At 46.0% G+C, this 26,717-nt stretch overlaps 1 protein-coding gene across 1 annotated transcript in view; it reads right to left on the minus strand.

The window, feature by feature from the left end:
* The window catches only part of TSHZ2 (teashirt zinc finger homeobox 2), a 503,002-nt gene that overhangs the window by 92,179 nt on the left and 384,106 nt on the right, over window positions 1-26,717 (minus strand). The window lies entirely within an intron of this gene.

A 26,717-nucleotide genomic window follows, 5' to 3' on the forward strand; every position in this document is an offset into this window, starting at 1 on the left:
TTATCTATTTATTTATTTAAATATTTGTATCCCGCCTTTCCTCATGTTTCAAGGCAATTTACAAGAAGAGTTACAAACATTTACAGATAAAAACAGAAAGTAAAATAGAAAATCCCAACTATGGTACGTCTCTCAAGGTTCCCAACACTACTTTGGCAAACGCTGGGAGATTTGGGGGGCAATGTTTGTAGAAGATGAAGTCTGGGGATGATGTGATGTCCTTCTGGATGACAATCTAGGCTGTGTCCTCCATTCTCTTTGGTCTTTACCACAGAGAACAGGGAAAATTCCTAAAAGCAGGGGGGGTTTTGAGCAGGAACGCACAGGAACACAGTTTTGGCTGGCTTGGCATCAGTGGGTGTGGCCAAATCTGCAAATGAGACCCTGCTGGGCTTTTTCTACAATAAAAGCTCTGCCTAAAAGTGTCACTATGCAGAGACCATTTTTCTCCCAAGTTCCTTGGGAGTGGAAAATTGGGCCTGGGGGCTGGTAATTCCCTGCCCCAGGTAGCTAACAGGAAGCCTATTCTCAGTGCTCAGACTGTGTTTCCATTTCCCGACTTTATTTGTCTGAAGGTGATGGTTCTAGCCTTGACTACTGGTAAGGTCATAACTCTGTGCCCATCTTCCTGTCACACGGCTCTGATGTCATAACTTCCTGTCATATGCTTGCAGCCTGACAACTCCAAGAAAGTGAAATCACAAGGACTCACTTTCACTCTCTTAAGAAGAGTCTATATATTTATCATGCATTTATTTAAAAACAGATGTTATACACTCTCAGCTTTTGCTCCAGAGGAAGCTTCTAGCAGTAAAACACAAAAACAGTTTTATATGCAGAATAATAAACAATGACCATAATGCCATGGTATCATAGAGTTTTCCTCCCAAGTTGCTAGAGCATCCAGGAAAACCATAGAGTTTCCACAGAAGCATCAAGAGTGGCTGGCATGTGACATTGCCGGCGCGATGACATTACTTGCGAGTGCAGGCTGGTGGGTTGGAGACCTCCAGGGCGGGAGAACCCCCACCCTGCCCGGGAGCTTGCCAGCACTAGTTGTAAGCCCTCTGGCATCCCCTATGGGGAGAGAGTGAGAGGTATAAATTAAACAAACAAACAAGTGTCCAACAGGTTAGAATCAATTCAAAATGGAAACAAAGACTTACAAGCCAGATCAGTGTTGACCCAGGTATAACAGTTTACCCTACACCAAATTACTTCACAAGTCCTTATGCTGTTTTTTCCTCAAGAAGTGGGAAACTGAAGAGCAATTTACACTGCCTATTAAAATCCCCTCAGATGTCATAAGATAAAACAAAGACAAAATAGGACTAGTAATTTACAAATACTGCAAATTGGGAGCCCTGTATAGTAGAGTGGTTAGACTAGGATCTGGTTGACCTGGATTTAGTATTCATGGGAGTTCCCTGGGTGATCTTGGGACAGTCATTTCCTCCCATCCTAACCCACCTCACAGGGGTGTTGTGAACTCTATAAGATAAAAATGGAAAAGGGGAGAACGGCTTTGTAAGCTGTTTTAGGTCCCCATGGGGAAGAAAAGGGATATAAATCTAATGGACATCATCTGGAAAGTATGCAATATAAGAAAGAACCCCAATAAGGTACTGCAGAGATATTTTTGCTGATACTGCAGAGACCAAATCTAGAATTCCTTGCCAATCTCTTCTGTTATCCTGTCCCCTACAGAAATATTGGTGTCTTCGATAGCTGCTCATATCCATACATAGGGTCTCCATGCTCCTATTCAAGTAGCACAATCTTCTTGTCTTAACCATTACAGTTCTGTACAGCCTCTCCTTACTCAGCACCTTGGCCCTTGTTTTGTATTGTTTCAAATGTATATATCCCACACACTCATCTTTAAAGCTTTCTAGATCAGTGATCTTCTATCTTTCCAGACCATGAAGCTGTAAACAATATCAGGGTCATACAACTGGAAGAGGAGGAGCCAAAAGCTATGACTTCACTAGTACTATGGGCAGCAGTGCAGGAAAAACATAAACTAAGTAAAAATGAAGAATCAGCCAAGAACCAAAGTCAAGGGGAAATCCTCTCTACCACTGTGTGACCTCGTCTCACCATCCTGTTGCTTGTTTCAACATGGACACAAAAAAGGAAGCAGGAAGCAGGACATCTTTGCGCTTTCTCAGTGTGTTCTAGCAGCAAATCCCAGCAAAAGACAGCAAAAAAAAAAAAAAAAGCACGAATGCAGAGAGGCTTATGACCCAGCAAGTTGGGGCCTAAAACTCATCTGGGGTTGAAGACCACTGGTCTATGCAGCTCATTATTCTAAACAACACCTTGATCTTCCATCATTCCTATGTAATTTCCTGTGCATTTCTGTTCCTCTCTCTCCTAGAATCTCACTAACCTAACATTGTTGCTGTTAGTTCTTTGGGGGCAACAGCCTCTATTTCACTTACACTAACTCTGTAAAATGCCTTCCGTGCTATTGGTAGTGTGGCTTGGATCCCATGAAAAAAAATTATGGACAGAAAGATTTGAATCCCAGAGAAAGACTTTCCCCTTCCCTTCCCACTGCAGCCCTAAACACCCCTCTAATGTTGCTCTTAAGGGATGGGGACCTTCCCCGCCCCCCCAAGAATAGCTCAGGGGAAGATCTGTTTTGGACTGATGTGAAAAGAGGGGCATGGCCATTATTTGGAGGGGCTGTGGCTCAGTGGATGAGCCTCTGCTTTGCATGTAGAAGGTCCCAGGTTCAATCCTCAATATCTCCAGTTAAAAGGATCAGGCAGTATATAATGTGAAAGACCTCAGCCTGAAACCCTGAAAAGTAGCTGCAAGTCTGAGTAGACAATACTGACCTTGATGAATGCCTTGATTAGAAGGCAGATTCAGGTACGTTCATGTTATTGCTTTATCTTCTATCCATAGAACACTTAGGCGAGATTCAAGCCATAAGCTTGTATCTTAACACTCTATTCAGCAGTGGTCTGAAGCCGTCCTCTAGACTCAAGAGCATTCCTCCAATGGTGATAGCTTTCCTGCCAGAGGAAGGGATGCTTGTATTGGGATGACCATTGTCACTGGAAATAAACTATTACAAGCATAGCAAGGACTAACTCTATGCTGTAGAACAGAGCCTGTATGGTCTAGTAGTTACACTGTTGGAGCAGGATCTGGGAAACCAATGTCAGGATCCCTACAGTTCCATGGAAACTGGATGACCTGGGGCTAGCCACACTATCTCAGCCAAGACTATTTGATAGGATAATTGTAAAGATAAAATAGGTAAGAGAGAACCGTGTCCATTACCCTGAGTTCCTTTGTATCTGACAACGTGAATTTTGGTTGTAGAAAGCTTATATTCTAAAATTCTTGTTGCTCTCCTAGGTGCTACTGGACTCAAGTCTAACATGACAAAAATGTTCTAGATAGATGGTAATAACCCATCTTTGTGATCCTGGATTCCTTTTGGAGCACATACCTCTCTCTCTGTCTGTACAACTGGGGATCCTCTAGAGCACTGTTACCCAGCCTGGAGATCTGGACCCAAAAGTGGGTCATGAAGCCTCTGAAAAAGGATCATGATCCAGCCCTCCATAATAGCCACCCGTGCGCTTTCTATTGCTCTTTTCTGTGTCTCAAAAGCATCTTGTTAGCCACTATAGGAAATGGAATGTGAAACTACCTGGATGCCAAGGTCATAGTTTGCCTAGGGGCAAAATAAAACAACCCTTGGGCCAACCCTGGATGGGTCACCTTACCAAATAAATTTGGACTTGTGGGCCACCATACAAAAAAGACTGGGAATCTGCCTCCCTGAAGTTCTGACTTTTAGAGTCAGGCACTTGGCCGCAGAAGTCCATAAAACTCAATAAAAGTCATATGGCTAAATTGCCCAATTGTCACTGAATGCCCTGACCAAAGGAATAATCCCAAATTTATTGCACAAAATGTCATTTAACTTTCCCCTAATGTGGGTGTAACAGGACACTGGATTTACAGCATATGCTTTAATCTGGAGGGCAGACAAATAATAAAAAAGGAGGTAAAGGAAAAGGAAGCATGCTGCTTTCCAAGAACGTACTTTTCAGGCTTAATGAACTTTGGAAGAGAAGTTTGTTTCCATTGAAAATATTTTAGAAATTACAACTCAAACCCATTAATAACCTGATTAGGCACAGCGTGTTAATTGCTGATTCTCTCAAGCGACAGAATGGTCACTTTTTTGCCTAATGCGATAGTGTCGAAGAGAAGTGGCATTTAAAAACAAAAAAAAGATTTACAGAGCTGCAGAGAACAGGAGGAGAGCTGGGGGCAAGCAGGTATTAATCTACAGTTACCAAGCACCAGTCATGGTCACAATTTCCTCCCCCCCACCACCAATGTGGTAGTTAGGGCATCCTGTAGCTCATTGCATCTGACTGCTTTCTGGGTAACAGACATAATTCTTTAAAGCCCCTCATGAAGCTCTCCCTGGTCCTGTCACTGGCTCATCTCACTCACTTGCTGTGGTGAGAAACCACCTAAGTTTTCACCAGAAGAAGAAGAAGAGGAAGAGGAGGAGGAGTTGGCTTTTATTCCCTGCTGTTCTCTACCCTAAGGAGTTTCAAAGTGGCTTACAATTACCTTGCCTTCCTCTTCACACTAGGGTTGCCAAGTACCTTTGTGCCTCCGGCGGTGGACGATAGAGTTTTCCCTCCCAAATGGCTAGAGAGTCCGGGAAAACCATAGAGTTTTCCCAGAAATGGCTAGAATGGATGCCACATGGCGTTGTGATGAAGTCACTTCTGGGTGACGTCATCATGCCAGCGACATCAGGGGAGTTTCCCCCTGCCGGCGCAATGTGGGCCGGTGGGTTGGGAACCTCCCAGACAGGGGAACCCCCACCCGGACCAGGGGCTTGGCAGACCTACAACACACATCCCGTGGGGCTCAGAGAGCTCTGAGAGAACAGTGACTGGCCCTAGGTCACCCAGCAGGCTTCATGTGGAGAGGGGAATTAAACCCAGTTCTCCGGATTCGAGTCCACTGCTCTTAACCACTACACCAAATCATTGGTTTAAGCTACAAAGAAGCACACATTACTTAAGTTTAAAACTTTATTTCATTTCATTTATATCCCATTCCCCCCTCTCCATGAGGAACCAAAATGGGTTACAACCTGGGTTGCCAGCTCTGGACTGGAAAATACCTGGAGATTTTGGGGGTTGAGCCTGAGTAGGGCGAGGCTTGGAGAGAGGAGACTTAATGTCATAGAGTCCACTTTCCAAAGTGGTCATTTTCTGCAGGGGAACCGATCTCTGTCACCTGGAGATCAATTCTAATTCCAGGAGATCTCCAGCCATCACCTGCAGGCTGATAAAACACTATCCACATCTTCTTTTTATCCTTAAAGCAACTCTCAGAAGTAGGTTAGGCTGAGAGTGTGTGACTGGCCCAAGGTCACGCAGCAAGCTTTGAGGGTGACAGAATGGAGTCTCCCATATCCTAGGTAGACACTCCAGCCACTACACCAGGTTGCCAGTAATAACAAGGCAGTGAGAGCGTTTTTGACACGTTACACATCACACTTAACCTGGGTTTTCCTACGAGGACATTAACTCCATATGTGAAAATTATACTGTGTGAAACTGCCCTTGAAAACCAAAAGGTCACAGAAGAATGACAATACCACCCAGTAGTTCAATTTATATGCTGCCTCTCTTGAATCCTGCTCAAGGCAAGTTTCATGTAAAACCCCAAAATCATAAATTATCAATATATGAATGAAATGAACCATTTAAAAGAAGCCCCAGGAGCATTAAAAAAAGAGCACAAAACAACCATTGAGCACTACCCTATAAAACAGACCCCAGACCAGAAGTGGACCATAAAACTGCAAAAAACATGAAAATCCTTCATTAAAGACCTGGGTAAAAATAAATGTTTGGGCCTGGTTCCTAAAAAACTATGGTAAGTTCCAGGTAAGCCTCAAAGAGAGAGGCATTCCAAAGGTGCGGTGCCACCACTGGAAATGTCCTGTCACTAGGGGCACCAGACTCCAGGTGGGGATCCCTCAAAATTACAGCTCATCTCAGGACTACAGAGATCAGCCCCCACTCCCCCCGGGAGAAAATGGATGCTTTACCTGTGTTCCCCAAGCTGCTTCCTCAAATCTCCAGGAGTTTCCAGCCCTATCCCCCCCATTCCTTGCAAGTGCCCACTGGGGACTTGGCAAATCTATCAGTCAGCTCACCTCAGAAGACGAGGGCTCAGAAAGCAAGGCATCGGTGTCAGATCTTAAATTGGTTGCTCCATGGATGATAGAACATCCTAGTCCTCAGGGTCTGAGATGCAAGGCAAATATTCAGATGTCATTTTTTACCTAATGGCAGTTTTTATGTCGGCTTACAAAGATCATATACTCATCCACAAGTCACTGTACTGGAGGTTTCCCTAAAAATGGTTTCTAATTCTTTTTGGTCAACAACAAACACAGCAGGAATGTCTAGTCAGTTGTGTTATTGGATCCTGTTCTCTATGTCCTTGGGGGATCATAAATTAGAATTGTAGTGTACAATGAACAGACCGTCTACATTTGGTTGTAAAAAAACCAAGCAAAAATATATTTGTGTGTGACCCGTGTGTGCATAAGTAATAGCCACTTCTGAACATTATACCCAAAAGTGCTTTGTTCCTGTTCAAAAGTTACAGTGAATGTGTACTATTTGTGTACAGTGTACACTTGATCATTCTTTATAAGAATGTTGAGTTATTCTTCTCTTCCAATGCATGCACAGCTGAATGTGTGATTAAAGCTTCACATCAACAATGGCTCCCCAATGGTGGAATCAACTACCAGAAGAGGTGCGAGCCCTGCGAGACCTAAATCAGTTTCGCAGGGCCTGTAAAACTGCCCTCTTTCAGCTTGCATTAAGATGAAACCCAGGAAATGACATCTAGCCTTCCTAGATATAGTTGAACTGTAGCACTGAAATGTATAATTCACAATGGTTTAACTGTCTATTTAATTTTAACTTAACTTATGAATGTAATTTTATTTGTTTTAATTGCTTAATTGTTGTTGTAATATTGTATTTTACTATCATGGTATATACCGTGTCGTGTTAGCCGCCCTGAGCCTGCCTTCAGCGGGGGAGGGCGGGATACAAAAATAAATGTATTATTATTATTAGTATCTACCCAAGTACTGCTCCCCAGTTCCATCAAGCGTACATGCATTGGCCCTTTCTTACAACCAAGTAAGTCTATGCATTCACTGTATTGTTTAAAGGGCTTGAGTTTGACAGAGAGGAAGAACTTAGACTTTCCATTTTCTGTTGGAAGAGAAGGCCTAGAATAGCCTCAGCCAAGGGAGTGGGGGGTGGGGTTGGAGGGTTTGCAAACAAGTCAGTGAGAAGACAAGCACGACTGTTGGTTTTTTTCTTCCTGTTTCCTTTCCTGTCACTGTCCCTTTGATGTAGACTGATAGATTACAGGCAAACAACTTCCTTCCTTCCATTCTGCCCTCTCACACTCTCTCTCTCACATACAAAAAAGACGACGACGAAGAAGAAGAAGACGACACATGGTGCTCTCTTCTTTGGCACAATGGATGCATGATCCCCTTCTGGATCTGCATCCTTTCAAAGTAGTTTGGATTAGTTCTGTCTCTATCCCTAAAGCTTACTATCTAGATGTAGTTCCTAAATAAAAGGACCATTTATTAGTCTTAAAACTGAAAAGTAGCCCTGTGTAACTTTTGTAACTTGCCAACACATTGAGAACAAAAAGCTTCTACTTTGTGTAGCCAAGGTGCATTCTGCTAAGTTTGAGATGGGATACTGGACTAACTAGCCAGTCAGCTCCCAATATTTTCTCCCCATCACTTTGCCTTTCTACTGCATTTGGGCCAAACACCACCACAACCTCCTTTCATTGCTGAAATAATGAGTAGAGTCTCAGCCCCGTAGCTAGGGGCCACAGGAGGCACTGGGGAAGGACCCATGGGAGTGAGTGCAGAAAGCTGGAGAGGCTGAGGGCCATCCCTTTCCCTCCTGTGTAATTTAAAGAGTCTGCCAATCAGTTAATTGGTGGACCCTTAAATGGCATGGGAGGCACAGTGGTGCTATTTAAATCACATAGGAGGGGGTGGCCATGGGAAGATGGTGAGGGACCCCAAAACACTGTCAGGGAGCCAGGCCCTGTAGGCCCCTGGTTATCTATGGGCCTGACTGTAGAGATCAACCTGGTTGCAAGTTTTTTTTAGGGGGGTTAGAACAATGAACCAAACAGGACTGCTGAGAGCAGTCAATGGCTCCTAGACAACAATTCCTTCTGTGGCCCCTTCATACAACCCAGACTAACTCTAAGTGCTATATAGAAGCCAAACACACAACTTGCTCAACTTGCCAGGATAAGCAGAACACTCCCAGAATTTTATTCCTCAAGCGCCTCACCCCACTGCTAAGAGCTGTTGAGGAGTGAAGGAAGAACATTTGTCACTTTTCATGCCCAAGATAAAGGTTTAGATGGGAAGAGGATGGGGCAACGTTCTGTAATTGCTCTTTAGGAATCAAGACTGGGAAGGGGAAATGCCGTGGCTCAGTGGTAGAGCATCTGCTTGGCATGCAGAAGTCCCTCAGTTCAATCTCCGACAAGTCCAGTTTAAAAGATGAGGTAGTAGGTGATGTGAGACTTTTACCAGAGACCCTGGAGATCAACTGCCCACCTAAGCAGATAATATTGACTTTGATGGACCAAGGGTTTGATTCAGTATAAGGCAGCTTCATGTGTTTATGTCATCTGATTGTGATTTGGTAAGAAAACCAACTTCAGTTTGCCTTTGGTCTGTTTGAAGCAAGGGCCACAAGGATCATTAGGAAAGTCAGGTTCTGGATGTAGTACATGTGGATGTCCTAAGTGGCACTGGGGAACTGCTAACCTTGGCAGTCTGCATCTGAAAAAGTGAGCTCATAATCCCTCCTCTGCTTGTCAAATAGGATTGCCAACTCTGGGTTGGGAAACTCCTGGAGATTTGGAGGGGGTGGAGCCCCACTTTGACAGGGTTTCTGGATGAGAGGGACCTCAGTGGGGTATAAGGCCATAGTGCCCACCCTCCAAAACATCCATTTTCTCTAGGGGAGTTGATTTCTGTCACCTGAAGATCAGTCATAATTCTGGGAGATCTCCAGGCTCCACTTGGAGGATAACAGCCCTGCCAAATTTAATTAAGTGTAGATACGTACACATACGTATATTGTTCAGGTCTTTGGAAAGCAGGCATATAAATCTCCTAAATATACATCCCTCAGCACACCCATACATTTCTTCTGCAGTGTTACATGCAGAGTGTATCAATGACTATTCTACTGAGAGCCCATAAAAATGAGTGGAAATATTAGATCTCATGCTGGAAAGTTTTGGGTGGAGAATGTCTGAGTGCCACACTCACTGCTAGAAGGGAAGGCTTTGGAGATGGGGAGCTAAAAGTAGAATGAGAGCGGGGTTCCAAACCCTGAACTGGTACATGCTGAAACTTTTGAAGGCAATACCTGAGGAAGATAGAGAATATGACATCAGAATAATGTGATGTCACTTCCAGATGACACTCTAAGATCCCCCCCTAATCTCTATGGTAAAGACCACAGGAGAGGAAAGGAAAGGTCCCCTGTACAATCACCAGTAGTTTCTGACTCTGGGATGACGTTGCTTTCACAACGTTTTCATGGCAGACTTTTTACGGGGTGGTTTGCCATTGCTTTCCCCAGTCACCTACGCTTTCCCCCAAGCAAGCTGGGTACTCATTTTACCAACCTCGGAAGGATGGAAGGCTGAGTCAACCTTAAGCCAGCTACCTGAAAACCCAGCTTCCACCAGGAATTGAACTCAGGTTGTGAGCAGAGCTTAGGACTGCAGTACTGCAGCTTTAACACTCTGCGCCATGGGAAATTCCTAGAGTGCCACCACTTCTCAAATTATCAAGGGCAGAGGATTGAGGGTAGGGGATTTTCTGCTGGCAGGAGGCAAATGGCAAACCTAAGCAAGAGATACAAGGGCAGCGGGACAGAAGTGGGAGCCATCTGAAACTTTGTTCCAGGTGGCAATCAGGGACAGATGTTCCCTGCCCAGCCCAATGGTTCTGTGGTTGCTTCTAATTCCACATTTTCACATTCCCCTCTCCCCAGGAAAAGTGTTAGAAAGAAACTGATCATCTTTTGCCTGAAGCTCACATTTTTAATTCAATTTCAGCTGCCAATCTAAACCTAATCTTTGCTCTCTGATTTCTGCGAGGCTCAGAACAATCACAAAGCCTTTGTTTAAAAGCAGCACTCTGGATAGTGGCTTGGGCCTATTTAAATAGGCAACTGTCTTGCATTGTTCTGTCTGAAGTGTGGGCTTTTTATGGATCTCCGACTTTTAGACCTTAACCACTCAAAGGCCAATGCAGATTGCAATTGTATTAAAGGACTGCAATTGCTTTGGGAAGGCTTTCCAGACTCATTTATTGCACATCCTTCTGCCCCACAAAACATCCATTTCCTACAAGTGGGGAGCAAATTGCTCTGCTATTGTTACCATGCAGGCTCCCCTTACTTGTTCCATTCTCCCAAAGGGTAATCTTTGGATATTTTACAAGGTACCATTAAATCAACACCCAATGGCTGTAAACGAATGCCTAGCTACTGTGTCTCTAGTATCTAGAAGGCTCCCTGATCCATATTAAAAGAGAGAGAGAAGATCTAGGGAAATGTTCATGATGCTTTGCATTTTTAAGTACTGCTGATCAGCATTCCTGTGGAAGAAAACATTCCTCTAGATGAATTTTGATCATTTTTGCCTGTATAATGGCACTTTATAGACCACCACGTATTTTTACATTACATATACTGCGATGCCTAATTCATAATGGAGTGATGTTTATGTACCCACACATTGTGCAAGAAACCGCTATTTATAGTAGGAAGAGGCCTGAAGTTTTAATTCTCTCTGGGAAAAATTAAACATTTTTCTTTTTCTCCTCCCTTTCCCCTCCTACTGCATTGTTCTGAGTAGATTTTCTTGTTTTTATTTCATTCTATCTTAACGATGCTATTCAGTTATACTGTATAGTGCCTACTGATGCAATTCTAGGGTTTCCAGTCTCCAGGCAGTGGCTGGATATCTCTTGGAATTACAACTGATCTCCAGGTGACAAGAGATCAGTTCACCTGGTGCAGATGGCTGCTTTGGAAGGCGGACTCTGGCATTATAGCCCATTGAAGTCCCTCCCCTTCCCAAATCCTGCCCTCCTCAGGTTCAACCCCTTTGTATTTTTTTAAAATAAGAGGCTTGGTCCCAAAGCTTCACAGGAGTGGTTTTATCAGCTTCTTCTTCTCCCAGCAGCCCCATGAAAAGCCAATACTGCTGCTTGAAGTCCCTTGCCTAGTACAGATGGTGCTTGACTGGATTATATTTACTTATGTACTTTACTGATACCTTGCATTTCCTCCCAATGGGAATCCAAAACAGATTGTATATTTCTCCTCTTCATTTTAACCTCCCAACAGCCCATTGAGGTAGGTCAGGCTGAGAGTGTGTGACTGGCCCAAGATCAACAAACAAGCATCCATGGAAGAGTGAGGATTTGAACCTGGCTCTCCCAGATCTTAGTCCAGCTCTGGATTGGGAAATTTCTGGAGACAAGAGGGGGTTCCTGAGGTGGGTGTTCAGTGGGGATGATAAGGGACAATGCCTCACGCCCTACAGAAGTTTTGTCCAGGCAGATCACATCTACTCCAGCATAGCTATTTTGCTGTCACTCCTTCCTCCCCTTTTTACCAGTGGGAAAGCTGGTTGGATCCAACCCATTGGATTTAATAGAGTTCACACTCCTGCTCCATTCGCATTCTAGATTCTCTCTCGGGGTCATGACCTGACCCATTAACATGAATAGATGCTGATTTCCAATTTATATGATGCATGCTGAATCCATGCTGAATTGGTCAGTGGAACATTTCTCCAAGCTTGCCACGAGTCATTGTCATAGCCTTGCAAGATATTGAAACTGTGGGTTGAATGTTGGTGACTCACTCAGTGGATGACTCACCATCACACTCCCTGACTGATGCCAATTCAGAGCTCACCATCTGCTTGGGAAGCCATATTCTGCCATGCCCAAAGGGGTCAGTGAGAACTAAAGTTAAAAAGCTATAGAGAACCTATCCATCTAAGCCTTAAGACAGGCAAAACATTTTAAGAGCGGTGGGAACAATTTGACAGTGCCATGGCTTTCTGTTATGCTTCTTTTTTAGGTTCTACAAGGCCTCTGAATACCATGAAGTCTATAGTGATTCTGCATCTCAGAAGGGAAAAAAGTCTGATTCACAGCTGTACACATGGTGATTGTGGACATCTGATTGCCTGTGGTGTCTATAGAAATGTCTTGGAACAATCCAACTCCCAGAGATTTTTTTTTTGGGGGGGGGGGGAGGTCCTGGGGAGGCTGGGCTTTGGGGAGAGTAGGGATCACAGTACAGTATATAGCGTTTACCCTCCAAAGCAGCAGTTTCCTCCAGGAGAAATGAACTCTATTGTCTGGAGATCAGTTACACTGGCAGATCTCCATGCCCTCCTAACAACAACAACATCATCATCATCATCATCATCATCATCATCATCATCATCATCATCATCATCATCATCATCATCATCATCATCTATTTATTTATTAATATCCTGCCCTCCCTGCCGAAGCAGGCTCAGGGCGGCTCACCAGGAAGTTCTTCTGCATAAATTCATTTCAGTGGGGCATGTGTGCATTAGATCCCACCAAAGTGTTTCCAATTTATGGTGACCCTATGAATTCATGATCTCCAAAATGTCCTATCATTAACTCCCTTGCTCCGCTCTTGCAAACTGAGGGCAGCTGGCTTGCTTTATTGAGTCAATCCATCTCCTGTTGGGTCTTCCTCACTACCTTCAACTTTGTTCTATTGCTTCAGGCCAACATGGCTGGACACCTGGATCTGTTTGCTAGGAGTCTTATATTGTTCAGTGAATCTTGTCAAAGCCCACTGTCTCTAGACCATCCCAAATTTCCAGCAATTTCCCAGCCCAGAGTTGGGAATCCTAATTATAACTGATCTCCAGACAACAGAGATCTGTTGCCCTGCAGTATACCATAGATTCCAGGTGAATTCCCCCCTTCAAAAAAAAACAAAAAACAGGGTACTGCTCCCAATTCTCTAGGAATTTTGCAGACTCAAGAGCCCTAATCAGTGGCAGTTTGAGAGAAGGCACCTTGAACTCACCCTAAGCGAGCACTGATCACATTCCTAGGGTATTGTGCTTCCCGCAGACAATAATTGAGAACCATTAACTCTTAAAGCGTCCACAGTGTGAAATGTAGGTTTTTCATCATCAGCTCTGCTGAATTTGCTTCCGGTTAAGTTCCTGCTATGAAAAATCTACCCCATTCTACACGATCACTGAGGAAGCAGAAGTCGCATGACAGAAGCTCCCTTTCCCATTTATTTCTGCAACTCCAAGAAAAGCCTCCTCCTTGGCATTTGTGGTGCTTTCCCTATGCAAGCGCCTTGGTTCTCCTCTGTGCTGCGCCAGCAGCAGATTAGTGCTCATTCGCCTCTTTTCCTTGCTTCTCTTCAGATCGTTACACATGACAAAACAACTGTCCTAATTACAGCGAGTGTTCCCAGCTCTGTCACCGTGACAATTACTGCAACGAGGGCTCAATATCTACAGCAGACAGTAAAGTATTACTGCAGTTGGGTTTGATAGTGCTCAATCGTCCCCAAGGGAATCCCTCGCCTCAGCCTTTTATGTTATTTTTTGGTGGTGGGAAAGGTGGGCCTCATCCTCTGCCTCAGCCCACTAATCTCTCTTCCTTTCTTCCTCTCTCCCCCCTCCCACCTCCTCCCGCCCGCCCGCCAGAGCCACATACACATTTGCTGACAGGGTTCAAAAGTTTAAGGCAGCGGCGGTGATGACAGAGGAAGTGCCACTTGAAATGTGGAGCTCATTTTTTAAAAGGGAAGGCCATTTGTTGACATTAGGCGAGACATTTTTCTGTCTGAAGAGTACTCCCGGCTCTCTTGCTCTCTCTCCCCACAGAGAATGAAGAAATGGAGATCAGCTGCGGTGGTTATAAACTGACCGTTTCTTTTCCGGAAAGGGGGCGGGAGGGAAATAAAGAAGCAGAGTGGGATTAAAATCTCGGATGATGAATTGGATGGCTACCACCAAGAAAACCAGCCCCTGCGCTCCTTTCACATCCTGATTCTATAGAAAAAGGTAGCTGTGATGAAGGATAATGTATCCTGCGCCAACGCTGCTAGTAAGAATGGTGTGCACGGTTTGTACGTGCTTAGTAAATATCCAATACCGATTTTCTTATGATCTAGGGAGAAGTGGTGTTGCAATAAGGGTCATAACTCAGTGGCAGAGCATGTACCAGATACTAATAATCCTGGTTCCCCCAGAAAGGTACTGACATTTTGAAATCTATGACAGATAAAGCCATACTGTGCAGGGTTTGAGAGAGGTGCGTTACCTTGTGCTATCAGGAGCCCTACACAGTTTAGAGACAGATCATAACGATATAAGAACAGCCATGCTGGATCAGACCAAAGGAGCATCAACTCCAGCATCCTAGGCACACTATAGCTGCCAGCTGCCTCCTGGAAGTTCACAAGGGGGATGACTGCAACAGCATCCTCCCACCCATGTTTCCTGGGAACTGATTTATAAAGGCCTCTGGTACTGGAGGGATTAGATATCCATCATGACCAGTAGCCACTGATAGCCCATCCATCCATGAATTTATCCACTCCCTTTTTAAAGCCTTCCAAGATCTACAAGGTTCATATGTGGAAGGTCCCAGGTTCAGTCTCTGGCACATCCATTTTGGGGCAATGCTGCTCTGTATTCTTGATGCTTAGGGGTGGGGTGGAAACAGTGGGAGGCCTTCTAGAGTCCTGGCCCCAGTGATGAACCTCCTGATGGCACCTGGGTTTTTGGCCACTGTGTGACAAAGAGTGTTGGACTGGATGGACCATTGGCCTTATCTCAGGTATCTGAGCCTAGGAAGACATTTCTCTGAAATGTTGGAGAGACTATGAAGCTGTATGGACGAACAGTCAGTCAGCAGGATAACGCAGGTTGATGCATTCTTGTATTTTGGAAGACCTGGAGTGTACAAGAACAGACCTTGTAGCATATTTCTTGGAACAGGACTATTTCATGGGACAACCTTTGCCCTAACAAGATCGGCTTTTTCCTGTTTGGACAGCTCACGTGCGATACTGCCCCTTGGAATGTTTACCGCCCCTCCCACCTTTTTTTTAAAAAAAAGCCCCAGCAGACATGCGCATTGCCAGATCATCCGGGAATCTGAGGTGACGCTTCTGCTTCTCCAATCAACACAGGATCAGGGGGGGGGGGGGGGGAAGGGACGTTATCCCACTATTCAGAACAGGGGGGAAAAAATCTTTTTTTCCAATGTGGAGGATTTCCAGATATCATTGTCACTGCCAATTTCTAGGAAAGTAATTCCTGGCAGTTCCTTAGTTTGAATCGGCAACGTTAATTCCAGAAACTTCCCCCCCTTCCCCCACACCTCTGAAGCAACATTTGATTTCCACCTCCAAACAGTTGGCCGCATGTTCAATGGACCCCCCCCCCTCCAAGAAATCACCATCTGATCACGCATGCTCCAAGAAAAGAGCATGATCGTATTGGATGTCTAATCGCTCAACAACAGAATGAGTCGCATTCTTGGATGCTCGTCTGAATGCCCCTGCATCAAATCAATATTCAGCGGTTCAAATTTGAGCGCTACACGCCCGCTTTTAATGTGACATGTGACCGCACCCCCGGAGAGAGTGGGGTTTATGGAGGGGAGAGGCCTCAGCATGGTACAATGCCATAAAGACCACCCTTCAGAGCAGTCATTTTCTCCAGGGGAGCTGATCTCTGCCAGCTGGAGATCATTTGTAAAAGTGGGAGATCTCCAGGCCCCACCTGGAGGCTGCAACACTATCAAGAACGCAACTCTATATAATGAATTAAAACTATTCCAACATCAATAACAAATCTTAAGTACTTTCATTAAGTATATCAATTCAATTTATATCAGAAAAGTCTCATAGAAATAGAATTACAAAGAAGTTCATTTTCTTCAAATCAGAACGCCAAAAGGTGAGGAAAAAACCCTCTTCTGATGCCAAGAGTATAGGTGACAAAATTCTCTCAATGTGGCTGTTTCTTTGCAAAGTAGTCCTAAAGTCAAGCACTCATACAGTTTTAGTGTCCCATCCAGGGAAGGCTTGGGAGACTTAAAGCTCTGTCTAACAAGCTGGCAACTCTATCCTTGTTTCGCTTGGAACTTTATCAAAGTCAGGACCTAACAAAGGAAAGTCTATATTCTATGTTCATACGACAGATGTCATTCACCACAATGAATGAATGCCATCTGTCCCGAATGAATTGTTAGGGCATGAAAATTGTATGAGTGCTTGACTTCTGGTTGGGGCCCTGACCAAGATGAACAGGATTTAGGGTTGCCACCAACCTCTATGTGGATGGCTGGAGATCTCCTGCTATTATAACTGATCACCAGGCGACAGAGGTCAGTTAACTTGGAGAAAATGGCTGCTTTGGGAAGGTGAACTCTAAAACATTATACCCCACTGAAGTCCCTCCCCTCCTAGGGTTGCCAGGTCTTACCTCCTTGTAGGGGCGGGTGGGGGGGAGGGAGCTTTCCAGGAATGGGGACGGGGTGACATCAACATGAGGACATCATGTGGAAGTGATGTCATCACACTGGGGACATCACGTGGCAGCACTGTTTTCTGGGCAAACTCTATAGTAAAATTTGGTCTCAAGCCATACAGTTTTATCTCAAAAATAGAGTGTTACCATGCAGCATCCCCAGCATGATGACATCACTTCTGTGTGACATCGTGTTGGGACATCGTGTGGGGTCATCGCTGTTGGGGGTGGAGCTTCCCTCCACCTGCCAGCTGGCCGGTGGCAGGCAGGGACCTGTGAAATCAGGGGATCCTCCACTCCAACCTGTGGACAGGCATCCCTATCCCCTCTCCAAATCCTGCCCTCCTTGGGCTCCACCTCCCCCCAAATTTCCCAACTCAGAGTTGGCAGCCCTAACAAGGCTCCTAGAAGTGCCTTTGCAATTGACTTTGCCACCCATTCCTCTACTTTCTGAGAATTCATCATTAAATTAGCCACCTTGGCAAGTGTTCCCAGAAGGTCTGAAAACCAGTGACGTGGACAGAGAGGAAAGATGAAAAAAGGGGGCTGGACACTCCCTAATTTTGAAAAAAAGAAGCTGGGACATCTGTTCATGAATTAAGGATCACTTCAAAAGTAACAAAATCCCTGCTTGGGAGGAAAGCAGTCCTGCTTTTTTTTTTAAAAAAAAATCAATTACTCTTTTCCTCCCTTGCTTCATACACATTACTTGCTTGATGAGTACAATCTGCCCTGGGACTGTGCCTCCCATCTGGGATTTACAGAAGCCAACAAAACAGATAACTGTCTAAACCAAATGGAATGCTTAGAGTTTAGATGTCATTACTCAGAGTAAGGAAGCTGTTGCAATGGTGCGTAAAAACATGGTTTTCCACACAAAGTTATCTTTGTTATAAACACTTCACACAAGCCTTCTCACTTAAGTTTACCTATCCCCCCCCCCCACCCCTTCACTTGGAAAAAAATCACGGGATATATATATATTTTTTTAAAAAAGCAAACAAACAGCAAACCTTTCTGCAACTAGTGTGGATTGCAACGGACAGTTCCAGCTCTGTGAACTCCTCCTGCCCCTCTCCAAAAATGCAGCTGGCATTCTACATCTTCTCTTTAACCTTTTGGGTATGCACAAACATCCCACAGACTGCAGTTGACAGAAGCCATGAGAGGATTCCTTCAGTTTTAAGAACAAAGTGCCTTTCCCCCAGCCACTGCAATCGACTGTTGGGTTAAATGACAAGATTGGAGAGCTCAGAGGTTGCAAAATACAGTTTCTCCAGCAAAGCCAGTAAGTGGTGCTGTAGTGTCACAAGTGCCAAAAAAGGGGATTTTCCTGAAGGCCTTTGAACTTGCAGCAATGCAAGTTTGCTGTTTTCAACACTGAAAGCCAGTGTGGTACAGTGGTTAAAGTGCTGGACTAGGATCCAAGAAAATCCAAGTGTGAATTCCCAGAAGCTTTTGGGGCCAGCCACACACTGTCAGCTTGACTTACCTCACAGGGTTGTTGTAAGGCCAGAATGGAGGAGGGGAGGAGTGATTTGAGCCACTTTGAGTCTCCACTGGGGTAAAAGGTGGGAAATAAATAAAGTAAATAAATATGATACAACATGTGAATGAACGAAGTTCTCATCAAGGAAAATGGCATCTACATGTTGCATTATTCCCATTTTACATTTTGGGAGGCTGAGGCTCAAGAATGCTTTCCATACTTCTTTAAAAAATTAAAAATACAAGTTTCCGAAGTCTTGTTTTAGAGGAAGAATCTTGTTGCATAGAAGGGTGCGGGGAGAGGATCCCTTCTTGTCTGGAGCAAATCTTTCCAGTTAGTGGAAGGGAGTGACAGAATCCAACCTGTAACATTTCCCCAAGTAATGGGAGTCATGGGCGTTATATGTGGAATATACAGTTGTCACCCACACACAAACATCTGTGTGCTGCAGCAGTATTTCAAATACACTGGGTGTGGAAAGCACTGGGCAGAGAGATGTTCAGCTTTCATAACATTGCAACTTCACTCATGGAAGGCCCAGGACAGACAAAAGAAAGTACTTCACTGCACGGCCACATAATTATCTTATGGAATTCATTGCCACGGGGTGTAGTGATGGCCCCCAGATCTAGCTTTTTAAAAGAAAAGGATGGAACTGTTGACGGTTATTCACTATAGTAGCTAAACTGAACCTGCTTGTTCAGAGGCTGTATACCAAAGTGGTGAGCAGAATGGACATAGAGTAAAACTAGACTTGACATGGAAAACTTACATGGGCCCTGATATAAGAACACCCTGAGTTCTTATTCTACATCTGTCACTATTCTCCATCAGTTGTGGAGGGTAGAAAAATGTAAATTGTTATTACTAAGTTTGCCATTAGCATACCTGCAACAGGCAATAAATCCCTCAGCCTCAATTCCCCACCCTCAAGAAACTGTAGAGTGGGAGAAAAAAATGAAGGGAAAAAAGTAACCCTTCAAGAGTTTCTCTATGTCTCTATGGTCTTTACCATAGAGATTAGAAGAAATTCCTAGAACATCACCTGCAACTGATGTCACATCCTCTCCAAATTCAACCCTCCCCTGGCAATGCTTGCAAAATCTCCCAGCTGGCAATCTTAGTTAGGACAGCTAGACAGAGGGTCACAGAGGGTACTGTAAATTAAAATTGCATCTTGTGCTAAAAATGACATTGGCGTGTTTATGCAATATCTAGTTTCGTTTTAGATGGTAAACTCCCCAGGGAAGAGGCCTGTCTTTTGCTTACATCTGTGAAGCACCCTCTTGTACACTGCTGGCACTGCCTAAGTAATGAGAATGGCCAACGTGGACTGTATCATCAGTGTATCTTGTCAGGATCAACAGAAGGGAAGACACAAAAAGGAGGAAATGTATAAGAAATTGTTGTTCATCCAGAAGGGCAATGACTTGGCGATGCATTGCAGGATCATTTCTTGCAGCGCTCTAGGGGTAATTGAGTAGCTAATTTCAAAAGCCCTCTTTTTGTCTGCCTAAGATCTCTAATATCATAGCTACAGCCCTGCATATCCTCATATTACCATCAGGAATAAAGTCAATGAGCTCTGAAGAAGCACCTGCCACACAACAGGTGTGTCACTACACTCCTAATCTTTATCAAATATTTAATCAGAGCTCGCAGACTCAGCTATGAGCCTGCAAAAAAAAAAAAAAGACACCAAAGCAGCAGTAGCTTCCAGTGGAAGGAACCATTTCTTTCACAGGGGAAGTTTTACATGGGTAAGACGGCCCATCTGTTTCCGGGTACAATTGAAAGTGCTGTTAAGGCCCTAAACAGCTTGGGGCAATGGTACACATGAACACATGAAGCTGCCTTATACCGTTTCAGATTCGAGGTCTATCAAAGTCAGTACTGTCTATTCAGACTGGCAGTGGCACTCCAAGGTCTCAGGTTGAGATCTTTTGCATCATCTATGGCCAGATCCTTTTAATTGAAGATGGTGGGGAGGAAACCTGGGACCTTTTGCATGCCAAGCAAGTGGTCTACTACTAAGCCATGGCCTCTCTTGAAGGACCACCTCCTTTTTTTTTTTTTTGTTCCACCAGTTTGGTGTAGGGTAGTGGTTAATAGCAGCAGACTGTAATCTGGAGAACCGGCTTTGATTCCCCACTCCTCCACTTGCAGTCAGCTGGGTGACTTTGGGTCAGTCATAGTTTTTTCAGAGCTGTTCTCTCAAGAGCACTTCCCTCAGAGCTCTCTCAGCCTCACCTACCTCACAGGGTGTCTGTTGTGGGAAGGGAAAGGAGATTGTAAGCCACTCTGAGACTCAGAGTGGAGGGTGGGGTATAAATCCAATAATCTCCTCCTCCTCCTCCCACCAGTTAATATTTGCCTCCCAAGTCCCACTCTCAAAGGGCCGCTCTTTAAAGATGAGGCAGGTAGAATCTGGAAACAGGGCATTTTCGGTCATGGCACCTCAGTTCTGCAATGTTCTTGCTCTTGAAGCTCACCGCTAGGCATTAGGGTTGCCGAGTCCTCCTTGGGTACTAGTGGAGGATGGGGGGATAGGACAGCATGATCCAGGTTGGGAAACTCCTGGAGATTTGGGGATGGAGCCTGGGGAGGACTGGGACCTCAGTGGGGTATGATGCTATAGAGTTCACCCTCCAAAGCATTCATTTTCTCCAGGGGAATTTATCTCTGTAGTCTGGAGATGAACTGTAATTCTGGGGGATCCCCAGGTCCCACCTAGAGGCTGGCACCTCTACCAGGCATCTACATTACTCTCTTCTAGGTTCCAAACCAAAACATTTCTATATTCCTAAAGGCTTTTTTCATTGAAGTTGAAGTTGAATCCGGTGAAGACTGAGGTCCTTTGCGTGGGCCGCGGCGGACCGGGAGGGGAGATTACCCTACCGGCTTTTGACGGTGCGCCACTGGTACCAGTGCGCAAAGTCAAGAGCCTGGGAGTGCTACTGGAATCCTCTCTATCAATGGAGGCCCAGATAGCCGCCACTGCTAGATCCGCCTTCTTCCATCTCAAGAGGGCGAGGCAGCTGGCTCCCTTCTTGGAGCGCAGCGACCTAGCAACTGTGATCCACGCAACGGTCACTTCGAGACTAGACTACTGCAATGCCCTCTACATGGGGCTGCCCTTATACCGAACACGGAGGCTTCAGGTAGTCCAGAACGCGGCGGCCAGGCTGCTGGAGGGACTACCACGGTGGGAACCCGCGCGGCCTGGGCTGCGGGATCTGCATTGGCTGCCGGTTGTGTACCGTGTTCGCTATAAAGTGCTGGTTATTACCTTTAAAGCCCTATATGGCCGAGGACCTGCCTACCTAAGGGACCGCCTCTCCCCATATGTGCCCCAGAGAGCACTGAGATCTAGCTCTCAGAACTTACTAACAATCCCTGGGCCAAGAGATGCTAGGTTGAAGGCTACTAGGGAGCAGGCCTTCTCAGTGATGGCCCCTCGTTGGTGGAACCACCTTCCAGAGATGGTGCGAGCCCTGCGGGACCTGAACCAATTCCGCAGGGCTTGCAAAACATTTCTTTTCCAGCTTGCCTTCGAGATGGAACCCAATTAATCTGACGTATGCACATCTAGCCATCTTATGGATATTATGACCACAGTATTTTAGCACCCATTTATATATTTTATCTATTTTAAATTAATTTATTATATAATTGATATATTAAAATTGTTTACATTGTTTTATATGAATCATGGGATTTCCATGTCTGGTAGCCGCCCTGAGCCCGCTTCGGCCCGTTTGGGCGGCGAGCTTATTTTAGCTCGCCCGCGGAGCCTGATGGACCCGGAACGGTTCCTGACGGCTCTGCGGGATCCCTGCCCCCCTGGCGATTCCCTCGATGACCTGGTTGAGTCCTGGAATAATAGGCTCGCTGGGGCCATCGATGAGATCGCACCTAGGCGTCCTCTGCGCCCTCGTTCAAGGCCGACACCCTGGTATAACCAGGAGTTGCGGCGGTTGAAACGGGGACTCAGACGACTAGAGAGGCAATGGCGGCGTACTCGAGACGAAGCGACTCGAACATCTTATAGAGAGTTTATGAAGTCCTATGAGATGGCAGTCAAGGCCGCAAAGAAAACATACTTTGCGGCGGAGATTGCGTCTGCAATTTCGCGCCCGGCACAACTGTTCAACACAATTCGGACCCTTACAACACTGCCACAGGGCAGACCAAACTCTAATGAATTGGAAATTGGCTGTGAGGCTTTTGCGAATTTTTTTGCGGATAAAATCGCATCGCTCCGTTCCGACTCCCCTGTCATATTAGATACAGCTAGCGAACCTGAGGCTCCGTGCCTGTCTTCGGACTGTGTACTGGACGGCTTCAGTGCGCTCAGCCTGGAAGAAGTTGACAGGATCCTCCTATCTGCACGCCCGACAACTTGTAAATTGGACCCATGCCCCTCTTGGCTTATTAAGACCTGCCAGAGGGAGCTAAGATATCCTATACGGGATATCATAAATAGATCCCTACTGGAGGGGCGTTTTCCATCAGCGCTTAAGGAGGCGGTGGTCCGTCCCCTCTTGAAGAAAACAACATTAGATCCGGCCGAATTGGCACACTATCGGCCGGTCTCGAATTTGCCCTTTTTGGGCAAACTTATTGAGAGGGCAGTGGCGTTGCAGCTACAGAGTTTCCTGGAGGATGCTTCTGTCCTTGACCCCTACCAATCTGGCTTCCGCCCGGGCCATGGGACGGAGACGGTGCTGGTCACCCTGGTGGATGACCTTCAGCGGCATCTGGATCAAGGCGGCTCGGCGGTGCTGATGTTGTTGGACCTATCGGCAGCGTTCGATACGGTCGACCATCGGCTTCTGGCGCGCCGCCTTGCCGACGCTGGGATTCAGGGGCTGGCCTTGCAATGGCTTTCCTCTTTCCTTGATGGTCGGGGACAAAGGGTGGCGATTGGGGAGGAACTGTCCCAGAGACACACGCTTGACTGCGGCGTGCCTCAAGGGGCGGTACTTTCCCCGATGTTATTCAACATCTATATGCGCCCCCTTGCCCAGATTGCCCGAAGGTATGGGCTGGGTTGTCACCAATATGCGGATGACACCCAGCTCTATCTGCTTATGGACGGCCGGCCCGCCTGCGTCCCAGAAAATCTGGACCGGGCGTTACAGGCAGTGGCTAGGTGGCTTAGGCTGAGCGGGCTGAAGCTGAACCCAGCGAAGACAGAGGTCCTTTGCTTGGGTCGCTGCGGCCCGGGAAGGGAAATCCCCCTGCCAGTTTTTGACGGCGCGCCGCTGACAGCGTCGGGCAGGGTCAAGAGCCTGGGGGTGCTATTGGAGCCTTCTCTGACGATGGAGGCTCAGATAGCAGCCACTGCCAAGTCCGCTTTTTTTCACCTTAGGCGGGCGAGACAGTTGGCCCCCTTCCTGGAGCGCGACGACCTAGCAACAGTGATTCATGCTACGGTCACCTCGAGGTTGGACTACTGTAATGCCCTCTACATGGGGCTACCCTTGTGCCGGACCCGGAAACTGCAGTTGGTGCAGAACGCTGCTGCCCGGCTGTTATTAGGGCTCCCAAGATGGGAGCACATTCGGCCGGGGCTCCGGGATCTGCACTGGCTGCCAGTAACATTCCGAGTCCAGTACAAGGTGTTGGTCATTACCTTTAAAGCCCTGTATGGCCTAGGACCTGCCTACCTGAGGGACCGTCTCTCCCCACACGTTCCCCAGAGAGTACTACGTTCCGGCTCACAAAATCTGCTGGTAGTCCCTGGGCCAAAGGAGGCCCGCCTAAAATCCACCAGGGATCGGGCCTTCTCAACAGCGGCACCTTACTGGTGGAACCAGCTGCCGGAGGAGGTGCGGGCCCTGCGGGACCTAGGGCAGTTCCGCAGGGCCTGCAAGACAGCCCTCTTCCGGCAGGCCTATAACACCTAACTGATACTTTGGATGGAACATCTTTGGATGGAACAAAATGCTCTTATAGACCGCTGGCTTTATTTTATCTTGTTTTATTAACTATGCTTTTATTGTATCTGTAAATGTTTTAAATGGAATTGTATGAATCATTATGTTGTGAGCCGCCCTGAGACGCTTCGGTGAGAAGGGCGGGATATAAGTTCATTAAATAAAATAAAAATAAAATAAAATAAATAATAAAAATAAAGTTATTATTATTATTATTATTCATGGATATGCTTCTGGTATGAAGTCTGTTTTATGGATAGCTTTATGCTGTGTTTACGATGTCCTTGGCTTAGTTTTTAATTGCTTTTTAGATATATATATAATATGATGGTTTTGTGGTGCTTTTACTTGTAAGCTGCCTCTAGTGGGATGCTGGAGAGGCAACATAAAAATGTTCTAAATAAGTAAACAGCACGCCTGTGGGAAGTTCAGAGCTGGGTACCAAAAGGGCTTAGTCAGGATTTAGATATGTTTAAGCTGAACACAAAGGGGGAAAACCCCTCCATTCTTATGACTGGGACAAGTGCAGGGCCGACCCTAGGGCACATGGCACCCCAGGCAGCCTTGCTACCTGCAACTGCGCCACTCCCCCTGCCCCCTTTGCGGCGCCTCCTCCCTCCCTCCCTCACAGTTTTAATGCCTGGGAATGGGCAATGAAGCATCACGCTCCTGGAGCTCTTTAAAGGCCACCCCCTCCCCCACCAATCAGCTGATTGCGGGTAAAGCAGCACGGAGGCTGGCAGCTCCTATGTCGGCCTTCTGGCGCGCTCAGGATGATCAGTGCTGGGGCAGGAAGGACGAGCGAGCTGCTGAAAGAGCAGCCATGCAGCTGCCTCCTTCCCACTTCCTTCTTGGAGTAGGAAGGAAGTGCAGAGGAGGCAGCAGCGCAACCACTTTTTCAGTGGCTCATCTCATCCTTCCTGCCCAGTGCTGATCATCCTGAGCACGCTGGAAAGGCCGGTATAAGAGCCACTGGCTTCCATACCACTTTACCCAGCAATCAACCCCAGGAGCGCGGTGCTTCACTGCCCAGGCATTAAAACTGTGAGGGAGGGGGAGGCAAATAGGGATTTCCTGGGGGTGGGGCAGAGGCAAGGGCTGATTTTGGTACCCCCGCCCTGCCGGCACCCTAGGCAAATGCCTAATTTGCCTAGTGGGTAGGCTGGCCCTGGACAAGTGTCATCCCTGGGTAGCACTGATGGGGTGTGAACTGGCAGAGACTGACCAAGAAAGAGATCTTGGGGTCGTGGTAGATAATTCACTGAAAATGTCAAGACAGTGTGCGTTTGCAATAAAAAAGGCCAACGCCATGCTGGGAATTATTAGGAGGGGAATTGAAAACAAATCAGCCAGTATCATAATGCCCCTGTATAAATCGATGGTGCGGTCTCATTTGGAGTACTGTGTGCAGTTCTGGTCGCCGCACCTCAAAAAGGATATTATAGCAGTGGAGAAAGTCCAGGAAAGGGCAACTAGAATGATTAAAGGGCTGGGACACTTTCCCTATGAAGAAAGGTTGAAACGCTTGGGGCTCTTTAGCTTGGAGAAACGTCGACTGCGGGGTGACATGATAGAGGTTTACAAGATAATGCATGGGATGGAGAAAATAGAGAAAGAAGTACCGTACTTTTCTCCCTTTCTCACAATACAAGAACTCGTGGGGATTTGATGAAATTGCTGAGCAGACAGGTTAAAACGGATAAAAGGAAGTACTTCGTCACCCAAAGGGTGATTAACATGTGGAATTCACTGCCACAGGAGGTGGTGGCGGCCACAAGCATAGCCACCTTCAAGAGGGGTTTAGATAAAAATATGGAGCAGAGGTCCATCAGTGGCTATTAGCCACAGTGTGTGTGTGTGTGTGTGTGTATATATATATATATATAATTTTTTTTGGCCACTGTGTGACACAGAGTGTTGGACTGGATGGGCCATTGGCCTGATCTAACATGGCTTCTCTTATGTTCTTATGCTCTTATGTTCTTAAAGGAACCTTATTTTCGCTGCTTCCACCCCTACTCTTCTTTGTCATGAAAGGCAGAATCACTACTGAGGAGCGCAGACTTTCTGAGCCTGACAAGCAACAATCCAATTGCATGACAAGCAAAAATCCAACAGATGAAGCAGTCTCAAAGCATCTAAGAGGAGCAACAGCTGTTGGATTTGTGTCTATCATACAGCTAATAAAGGCACAGAAGCCCACTGGGGGGAAAGCAGCCCTTCAGCCATCCAAGCACACCACACTGGCCTTCAGGGGTTATCAAAAAGAAACGTTTGTCAATTCCCCTAAAGCCACAGGATTGTGGTGAAAGAAGTTTGGTTTTAAACTAAACATTTTTTGCAAATTTCCATTTAAGAATCATAGTCTCACCTCTGCCAAGGCTCCTATACCTGTATCAGTTGCACAGCACCCAAAATTCATCCAGTAAATCTCTTCCCACCATGCAGCTAAAGGGAATGGGAAATCTGTAGGGAGTTTTAGACACAGATGCCTTCCTTCCTTCTTGCTGAAAGAAGCAATTTCCCCTGTAATTCAGCTCCAAAGGCTA

Source organism: Heteronotia binoei, chromosome 2, assembly GCF_032191835.1.
Source record: "Heteronotia binoei isolate CCM8104 ecotype False Entrance Well chromosome 2, APGP_CSIRO_Hbin_v1, whole genome shotgun sequence".
Taxonomy (NCBI): domain Eukaryota; kingdom Metazoa; phylum Chordata; class Lepidosauria; order Squamata; family Gekkonidae; genus Heteronotia; species Heteronotia binoei.